The 10,378-nt window shown below is 46.3% G+C and overlaps 1 pseudogene; it reads left to right on the top strand.

Annotated features, from left to right (window-relative positions):
- The first annotated feature begins 8,976 nt into the window (after window positions 1-8,976).
- On the top strand, window positions 8,977-9,090 carry LOC136657997 (5S ribosomal RNA; annotated as a pseudogene).
- Window positions 9,091-10,378: the final 1,288 nt, after the last annotated feature.

Here is a 10,378-nt window from a genome sequence, read left to right as displayed (position 1 = left end):
GGTCTGTGGAACACCTTGCCGCAGGATGTGGTTACGGCATCTGGCCTGGATGCCTTTAAAAGGGGATTGGACAAGTTTCTGGAGGAAAAATTCATTATGGATTACAAGCCATGATGTGTATGTGCAACCTCCTGATTTTAGAAATGGGCTATGTCAGAATGCCAGATGCAAGGGAGGGCACCAGGATGCAGGTCTCTTGCTGTCTTGTGTGCTCCCTGGGGCATTTGGTGGGCCACTATGAGATACAGAAAGCTGGACTAGATGGGCCTATGGCCTGATCCAGTGGGGCTGTTCTTATGTTCTTATGATGTTAAAGACACAGGAGCAGGGTTAAAACTAATCCTCTCTGAGAATAGTGAGCCCCAAACGTGCCCCACTGCATCTCCTCATGGTCACAGCCCAATCCTAGCCAACTTTCCAGCACCTATGCAGCCGTATCAATGGGCATATCCTGTCTTCTGAGGTGGGGGACAGTCACAGAGGCCTCTTCAAGGTAAGGAAACATTTGTGCCCTTACTTAGGGACTACATTGCAACTGTATCCACCCTGTACAGGATTGGGCTGATTGGATTGATGTCACTGCCTTTAATGCCACATTATTCTGCTTTACCTGAAAGAATGGTGACAAGACTCTGGAAATGTAATGGGGGGGGGGGGAGGTAGCTACCATATCTTAACATGTTTGTATCAAACAGTAGACATTGCTCTTATGAAATGTCTAAAATAAATGCTAGTTGCAACAGTGCCTTAGTGTATGGGGCCAGAGAAAAGAGTGAGGAACACCAGGTTCTTTGCTGGTCAAGGAGCAGAACTTAATGGAAGCACATGGGCTACCATAGGGCAAGATGGAACATCTCATACTGGGAACATTATGTAGTATATGTCACACAGAATTATATTCTGTCAGGGATGGGGACTCATGACTTGTATACTCAACTTGAGTTATCAGAACGCATGTTTTTCACAACTCGTGGTGACTCAAGTCATGTGTCAAAAACCTGGGCAATGACTTGGGACTTGGGGGTTTTGCCCTGAAAAGGAAAAGGCTCAAATAGACTCAAGTCAAGACTAGCTTTTACGTGCACTTGCAACTCTGTTTTGTGTGTGTGCTTGCTTGCTTTTTTTTGCCACTTCCATGAGTCCACTCATTTCTCAAAAAGACTTGAGTCAATGACTTGAGACTTGTGAGTGACTTCAGTCCAAGGGGGTGGAGACTCAGGACACAACTTGAGGCTTGGTGCTGTGGCTGAAGAATATCTCTGTATTCTGTGGAGCTTAAAGTCTTTCTCTTCTTCCTCCCAAATCCCTGCAACAAGCCTGTAAGGTAGGCTACACTAGGCTAAGCTAAAAAAAAATGACTGGTACAAGGTCACTCAGTGAATTTCATGGCTGAACAAACATTCAAACTCAACTCTTCCTTGCCAAGAGCAAGCACTCCAGCCACAATGTCACACTGGCTCTCGAGTCAAACTCAGTGCTATAAGTTGTTTCATTTTTGATATTTCTCCTCTCAGCCTCCAGTCAAATTCTGCTGGCAATGCCTTGGCTTATTTATCTAAGGATTTATGTAAGGATAATTGTGCACAGATTCTGAGAGAGAGGGAGAGGAGAGAACACAGTCCAATTACCATCGGTCATTGTGGCCGAGGCCTCTTGCTTCCTTTCTCGAATGTAGCACAAAACCGCAACACACAAAATTAATGAGTTCTTTGAGTGCCTTTAATGTCCCCCAGGTCCGTAGTGGGGTTTGTTTCATAACAGACAAGAACTGCTGCCTCTGAGAGAGTGGTGTTTTAAAGGGTAAGCCAGCGAGAGAGCAAAAGGAGGAATATAGTTTGTGCGTGAGCAGTGGCTGGGCTGTTCGTCTGCAATTCATTGTATCGGAAGGTGTTGTCACAATATTCCCCTAGCTTTGCCACTACACAGTGATTAAGATGTTTCCCTTAATTAGAAGATCCAGGCAGAGCCAGAAAGCCAGGTAAAATACATGGCAATTAGGATGTAAGGAAAGGGAGGGGGGGCTCTCATTTGCTTCCTTTCATGCAAGAGATAATGTCTTAGGCGGCTGTTTTCATTATCTGACTGGGTTCAACGTGAAAGCAGACACTTGAGCACTGGGGTTCTAACTCTTCCTTGAGACACTCATAAGACTCTCTGATTCCCCCCCCCCCCAAATAGAATCATACAACTCTGGGCCAGACTTCTCAGCTGACATTTTGTGGAGCCCCACTTTGATCATTAAGGGAATAATGGTATTGGAAAGGGGTCACCTGGCCACAGCCCTCCCTAATCTAGATAGCTTTGAAAGGAGATTAGGACAATTCAAGGAGGACATCTCTATCCATGGCGACAGATCTCTCACAATGGCTATACATTACCTCCTCCAAGTTCAGGGGCTCCAGGTTTCCGAAAACCGTTTGCAGGGGGGTAGTGGCAAGGAAGAGGCAGACCTTCATCTATCCTGCTTGTGAATATCTGGTGGACCACTGCGAGAGACAGAATGCTGGACTAGATGGGCCTCTGACCTTATCCAGCAGGGCTCTTCCTATCTTCTTACGTTCAGTGGCGTCAGTAGGGTTTTGGGAGGCCAGCACGTGACCCCTATGACGGATCTCTTCCCATGCAGTGGGTGGGGCAACCCTGGGTAGTGAGCATGGTGATGTTTCATTGCCCCACTCACTGCTGGTTTTTGGCTAGAACTTTTGATAGACTAGGCATCGTGCAATGTGTTTTGTGTCATTGCATCCTGCATGAAATTTACACACTGAATGACATATAACATGATGGTATTATTTGAAAATATCAAGATTTTTAAAATGTTGGTGAGTAGTGGTGTCACCCCCCATGAATGTCACCTGGTGCGACCCGCATGCCTCCCCCCCTGCAAAACTTAGCAATGCCACTGCTTATGTTGTCCATGTTTTAGTATCATCCAGGCTTGACTACTGTAATATAAGATACACAGGTTGCCTTTTGAACCTTTCCAAGCATTTCTTTTGCATTCAAACCTTTACTAACTGGCATGATTGGTTAATAATCATCCAAAGCTCAAATTTTTGTGGGCACATTAGAGGGTTTGCAAAAGACAGAACTGATGGCATGCCAAACACTTCAGCAACTGTGCATATTTGCTCCAAATGCAAGCAAAGTCTTGTCTTACTGTCAGGTCAAACTCTATCATGCCCTTACGTCAAGGCACTGGACTTTTGGAGTCGGAAACAGTCTGGGTACTGGGTATCTGCACCCAAATGAGCTTGCCTGAAATCTGAAGATTGTCTTCTCCAGGCACTGTCACCTGCGGTGTTCAAAGGAGTGAGAATGGAACAATTATTCAATATATTTGTGTACCACGGGTGTGAAACTGAAACAGAAAAGGCACTGACTCTTTTTGCCAGGACTTTGGTTGCCTTTTCAGTGGGGATTGGGTGGGCAGGCATTGGGAACGAACCGGGGCAAGATGGGGGTGGGACTGGTGGAGCCCTGCTCTGCCATATCCTATCTTCTGTGTTGGGCTGCAAAGAAGGAGGCTCTGAAGTCTGCACCAGCAAAATAGCCAGCACAGACTTGAGGAACCCGAGGAGACCGCCAGAGGCCCCAGCGGTTCTGCTGGATGCAGTGGTAGCTGTTTTGGCATCACTGTATCTGGCTCCAGCCCAGGGATAGGATTGGGCTACCTGACAGCCTTTTGCTTGACATGTGTTTCCTTTTACATTGCTATGCTAACTGAACCAAGAAATAAATAACAACCCGCAGCTGGAAGCAGGGCCTTCTCCACAGTGTCCCCAAGTTGGTCACATGATCTTCAATTCAGAACCATCCTCTGTTGACCACTTCATCGCTTACAAACACTCCACAGTGATTTTCATGTCAGGGTTGTTTGCAAATCTATAGCACTGAGACAATCCGTAGACAACAGTACACATCCCAGGCTCCAGTATCTAGAAGGACAGTGAAAATTTTGCAGACAAATGCAGGTCATTTTGTTCCTTTAATTAAAAGTAGCAAACAGTTCCACCAATAACCCCCTTCAAAAGGGTTCATGATTGTGGTATTGTGTGAAAAATATTATAACTAAGGTGGTGGAGAGAAGTTCTCCCACGTCCTATTGTTATGGTACCTGAACATGGATGATGTGGCAGCATTTGAGCAGATTATTTATAGGCATTATGATCAACCTGATGACACCTTGAAGATCCAACTTGGAATGAATTTCAGATTATGTCTTTATAGTTTGAGATGTTGATTGACAGGCCCTTGACTCACGCTCTTAAAACAAATTTGATTGAGTGTTGCAGAATTTTTCCCATGGAATTTACCCCTGTGGTATTCATTTATTTTATATCATGTCCACCAAAATGAATGCATTCAGTGTGGTTTACAAATGCATGATGAAAAACAATCCATGTCAGGTATGGATCTGTGTTTAACATTAACTGACCTTATTACCTAATCATCTGTAATGCCCGACAACTATCTTCCCTGCCTGGCACCATCTTGCGTCTCTTATCCATTGGTATCTATCTGCTTTCCCACTGGACTTCCCATGAAAAGCTGGGAAGATGGAGTCAAAGCATGACCTCAGCTGCAGCTGCTTGTACCACCCAGAACTTGTCCAGAAACTTAAGGCCTATAATTATCTCTTGCTTGTGTCAGCCTGGTCCATTATCTGCTGTACCTGTGTGGAAGGATGCTTCCAAGAGATATTTTTCAGTAACATTGTATCACCCCTGTTCCCAATTAGCCTCTTCTTGCAAATTCTGATGTAGTAAGCAAGTAGCCTATATTAATTAATTAATTAATCAATCTCGAGATTAATTTAACTCATTGCACTTGGACCTTGCTCAACGCCAACAGGCTGTGTCACCCGTTGAATCACCTGGGAATGCTTTAAAGTCAGGGGTGTCAAAACCGTTTCATACAGCGGACCAAATAGCATGAATGGTGCCTGCTGAGGCCCGGAAGTGATGTCATTAAGCAGGAAGTGATGTCATTAAGCAGGTCGGAATTAAGCTCTTTTTTCTCAGCAACCCATTAGCTACAAATGACAGAAGAGAATATGCAGATCTTGATCGTATTTTCAAGATATAGAAAAGGTTATGTGGGCTGCCCTTTCAGCAGTGACATCTCAGCACAACTGAGGTGCTCAGTATCAGCAGCAGATGACGGTAGTGTTGGGAGAGTCTGAGAGCCAGATAAAGAGCTTCCGCGGGTCGCATGCAATCCCCGGGCCTTATGTTTGACACCCCTACTTTAAGTCTTATGCTTGGAGTGCTCCTGTAAGTTGATGCTCTTAGGTTAGAGACGAATAAAGCTGTTTTATGATAACTTTGGACTAGACTTACTTCTTCCTTGGATCCCAAAGAACTTTAACCCAACAGCCAGAGCTAGATCCCAGAATATCGTAGCACACAGAAAATTTAACCTATGGCCAATGTGATCCTACAGTCCAATCCTATCAGGGCCCGCCAGCAGTGGAACGCACATTTTCAGCTACTGCTGAAAAAAAATGCAGTAAAAGTGCTTTCCAGCACACTGCCAATTCGCCGGTGGGAAAACCAGAGCCTTCTTGCATGTGTTGTCGGCTTTCCCATTGCTCACTGGAGCAGGTAAGTCAGAGGGAGAGGTGGGGAGAGGCAAAACTGGGCAGGGAGGAGTGTAATGGAGCAGAGGGGCTGCAGGTTAGGGTGGATCTGGCGGTGATGGGGTGTGCTGCATCCTGTCCCCTTTCCTCTAGCTCCCCGGTCCCCTTCCTCTCCTTGGTACTAGCACAGGTCCAAGGAAACCCATTGGGGAGAGGGAAGCTTACAGAGGTGTAAGGGGATTTAAATCCCTTTTTGCCTCTGAAGGCTCTCGATCCTCCTGGGTACAGCATACCCATTTTTGGCACAGCTGTGACCGTGGGGGGGGGGGGATAGGATTGCGCTGTTAGTTTTATATATCAAACAGCTCAGTTTAGAACAGTGATACTTGATAGGACAGTGATTATGACCCACAGACTGTTGGTCTTGGCTGGAAGATTGGAGCGTAGGACAGCTGGAAAAAGGCACTCCAACCAGGGGTGTCTATAACACCCCTGATGACCACGACAGCCAGGACTGTGCTGCCTCATTCACTGCTGAACCAGCCTCAAGTCGCTATGACTCCCCAAGCCAAGCCATGCATTCTATCACTCAACCAGTCCTACTGATATCAAATTTGCTTAACCAAATTTATCTTCCAGCTCCTATCACCTAAATTTGTCTTCCAGCAATCTACATGCACTATTTTGTGTTCTGTTTTCTGTGGCAGAAAGGAACCGTTGTTTTCCATCTTTCATTTATCAAATGGTCTGCTTGCTCAACCTATGATCTGATCTCTCTTCCTCTCTTTCTGCCATTCGCAGATCTTTTATCTCATTAGAGGCCAACGGGAAAAGAAAGGACACTTTGATGCCCCTCGTGATTGGTTCAGTGCTACAGAGCTTCCAAACAGAAACACAGCAGAAGGCATTTTCCCTCACCAGCTTTGAATCAGTAAGTCATAAGTCATAAAGATGAAGTTGCCAGAGTGAACCTCTGGCTGATAACTCTTCTGTGCTGTGAAAGTGAAGGGGGACTATAGCAGAACTGAAACTAGCTCACCTGTGTATTTGATGTACAATCTGTGGCTCTGTGGGTAAGGGGATATATTTCTCCTTACCCCGAGTAATGCCCCAGACTTACCTATGGGCTTTCTTGAATCTGTGCTATTAGCTGGTCCAAACTCTTTCATAAAGCCAGTGCACCTACACAGCCCTTACACTCCCTTTCCATTCAGGCCTAGAAAACAGAATTTCTGGATTTGGACCTGGCACGTGTAAATTATGTTTTGGTTGTTTGTTTTTCTGCCAGGACAACAATTAAGGGACCACTACTGAAGCCACTTTCAACCCTTTTCATCTCATGGCACACTGACAAGACACTAAAATTTTCAAGGCCACCATCAGTCTTTTTTTACCTTTGACAAGGTATACCACACTGCTGGTGGGGGGAGCTCACATCCCCCAATGGCCCTACTAATAAATGACTGTCCCCCAACAGCTGCGGCACACCTGCAGACCATTCGCAGCACACCAGTGGAAATCACTGATCTATATCATCAATAATTATACACCTGTTGGCCCAATCCTAACTTGTGCTGGCATAGCCAGGCCTCATGACCTGTGCTGTATCCAGCACAGGTTAGCAGGCAACTGGAGGGCTCTGTGGGTAAGGGGATATATTTCTCCTTACCCCAAGTAATGCCCCAGCCTTACCTATGGGCTCCTTGAATCTGTGCTATTAGCTGGTGCAAATCCAGGAACCCCAGTGTAACACCGAGTGGCCAGAGAATGGGGTTAGAATATGGTAAAGGAAGCCTCTACTGACCTGCTGCCTCCCAGGCCCAATCCGCCCCCGTTCCACTCTCCCCCACCCAGAAATACCTGCTCCCCACCTCCTTGCCACCATAATCCTGCACCTTACTTCCTTGTGCTGGCAGCCAGGACTCCCGAAGCAGCAGCAGTGAACCAGCAGAGACTTCCGACCAGCACTGCTTCCTCCCAAGTCTGTATAAAAGTATTTTACGATGCTTTTACAATGGCTTACTCCAGCATAGCACATGGTTTGGATTGCGCTGCAAATCGATTTAAAATGGCCTCACAACTGCATACACCATACATAAAAAATTTTCTCCTGCTTCTTAGCACAAATTGCCAGAGATCATGCTATTGTAAGTTCTCTCTGATACAACATTGCAGCATCCTCCATGATATGGGAACACCCACTGCATATTAGGCTTTGTTGGGTTGCCGTTTGTAAATCATAATTTGTATATTTCAAGTCCTCCATCTTCTCCCGAAACTCTCCAAAAGGCATTGTGCATCACTCCTCCCCTTCAAAAATTCAGCAGTAAAACTAATTCAATAGCCCTTGCAGATGATGCCCGCTCTGTGTTCATGGTATTGAAGTTGGCAACAGGTGCCCTGGTTTCTTCCAGGAAATGGAACACAACAGTTCAATGCCTAAAGGACAAACCTGCAATGATCACATAAAAATACCTGTGCCAAAATGTGCCCATTCATCAGGCACCTGAAACTAATTACAGCCTAACTAAGCCTGCACATAAGGCCTCACAGCAAATACAAAAATGAAAGACAAACAGCGTATCAAGCTGAAAAGTATCCCTTGTCCTATATTTAAAGGGCCGTGCACAACAAGGGACCACAAATCTGCACCTCTGAAATGACATTGCTTCTTCTCCAGAAGCTACTCTGCTGAAAACACCCAGGTTCAAAAGCAGTTTTGCAGTTTGTCATAACAGCTGTTTCAACGGAAGCTCAACCCTGTTGCTGGTTCAGAATATGAACATGTGCATCTCTTTATGCACAAAGAGGACTGGTCCACCTTTTTCTTTTCCAATCCAGGAAGTGGGAGGAGAAAAGAAGAGTGGAGTGAGCAGGTGGAGGTGAGCAACCATCACCAAGCTGCTACCTGAAGCAACTGCCTCATGAATCATTTGGTCCTATGTATTGTACCTTCCTATTGAATGTGAACTCAGGGGCAAACCTGGGATTTCTGTCATCTAAGGTGTGAAAAGCCTGGAGGGTTTTTCTTTAAACTGTCCTCTTCCCAATGTCCTTTTCCGATTTGGTTCATGCACCCCTTTAAATTGTGACCACAGCAGAGAATAAATCTCTGAGTAGGACTGCCTCTTAAGACCAGAAAATTCAACTCGGTGTAGAATGCCACAGCCTGATCGGTGAACACAAGTTTTCAAAATCGTACTGCACAGATTTTGAAACAACTAGCTACCAGTATGCTCTGCAAACGGTTGCATTGCAAGAGATACCAGCATTTGTGGATGTCTGATTGTCTTCCACAGGGTTCTTTTTAATGACCACCCCAAAATTCTGGAACTCTTTGATTGCCTTCTTTGGTAACTTGTTTATTTGGGCATCTTTTGTTGATGCTCAGTGGTGTCAACTGTTACCCTGCACATGCCTGATCTCATCTGATCTCGGAAGCTAAGCAGGGTCAGGCCTGGTTAGTACTGGGATGGGAGACCGCCTGGGAATACTGGGTGCTGTGGGCTTATACCATGGTCTTTCGAGACTGAAGGTTGCCAACCAACCAGTGGTGTCATTAGGGTTTCCATCATCTGGTGTGGCAGGCCAGCACATCACCGCCCATGATGGACTTCCTCCCATGCTGTGGGTGGGGGTAGTGTCCCAGGTGATGTGCATGGTGATGTACCATCACCTCACCCCCACTGGTTTTTTGGCTATACCCTTTGTTACACTAGAGCTATTTCAAAGCAGTTTGTTTCATTGCATTCTGCATGAATGCAGTTGCGCAATGATTAATACATAGCATGATGGTATTTTCAGGGTGCCCTCCTCCCCGCCAGACCCAGACTTACCTTGCGAGGGAGCTAAGGAGACACAAGAGGAAGAAAACTTGTCCAGGCAAGAGGGTGGGCTGCCCAGCGCAGGCAAGTCTGCCTGACAGCCTCCCATATCCCCAGCTCATGAGGAGAGACCTGCTGAGAGGGCAGCTCTCCCTGACTGGAGCACCTGGTGTCGGGGAGAAGGTGGGAGGCCAGAAGGACCTGACCCAGTAAGAGGTCAGGGAGGAGGGAGAGACAAGGGAAGTCACACCAGGAAGAGATGCCCTGGGAGAGGTCCCTTTTATGCCTTCCCCAGTAAGGAAGGGGCAGGGCAGAAAGCCAGGACTGGAGAGGGAGAAGGCTGTGTCTCCAACAGCTCCTGCCTAGGACTCAGTCTAAAGGGCTATGCCAGGGAGGAGGACCAGGGTGACTTAACCCCCCCCCCAAGCCAACCTGAGGCCGCCTGAAGGGCCCCAAACAGGGATCATCCCCAAGCTGAAGCTGCCTTCTCCCCCAACCCGCCAGACACCCCTACAGTATTATTCAAAAAATCCAAGATTTTAATATTTTGGCCAGTAGTGGTGTCATCCCCTCCCCAATGCACATCATCTGGTGCAGCCTGTAGCCCCCGCATTCCTCTAGTAATGCCACTGTTGATGCTTTCTGAGTAAACTAAGATGGCCTTGTTCTACCAGATATTGGGGAGAAATCTCTGCTGTTCTGCTTTTCCAAAACCTTAAAGTTCTCTAGCTTACATTTCACCTCTTCTTTTGCTCTTGCATTTTCTACTGTATATCACTTGGAGAACAGTTGTGGGCAAGTTGTTTCTAAATTTTGTAAACAAACACCTAGAATGAAATGAAGGCTAGTGCCTGGGTGTTCCATCAGCTTGCAAATTTCCTTGAAATCTCAGCCTTGGGGTGAATGGAGAGCGCTTCCTTTTTTCTGATATGCCTACTATGAACATGTCACAGCGGAGAAGAAAAGCTACTGG

This window comes from Tiliqua scincoides, chromosome 7, assembly GCF_035046505.1.
Source record: "Tiliqua scincoides isolate rTilSci1 chromosome 7, rTilSci1.hap2, whole genome shotgun sequence".
NCBI lineage: Eukaryota > Metazoa > Chordata > Lepidosauria > Squamata > Scincidae > Tiliqua > Tiliqua scincoides.
The sequence above is the reverse complement of the archived record's forward strand: the minus strand, read 5'-3'. Positions and strand labels throughout refer to the sequence as shown.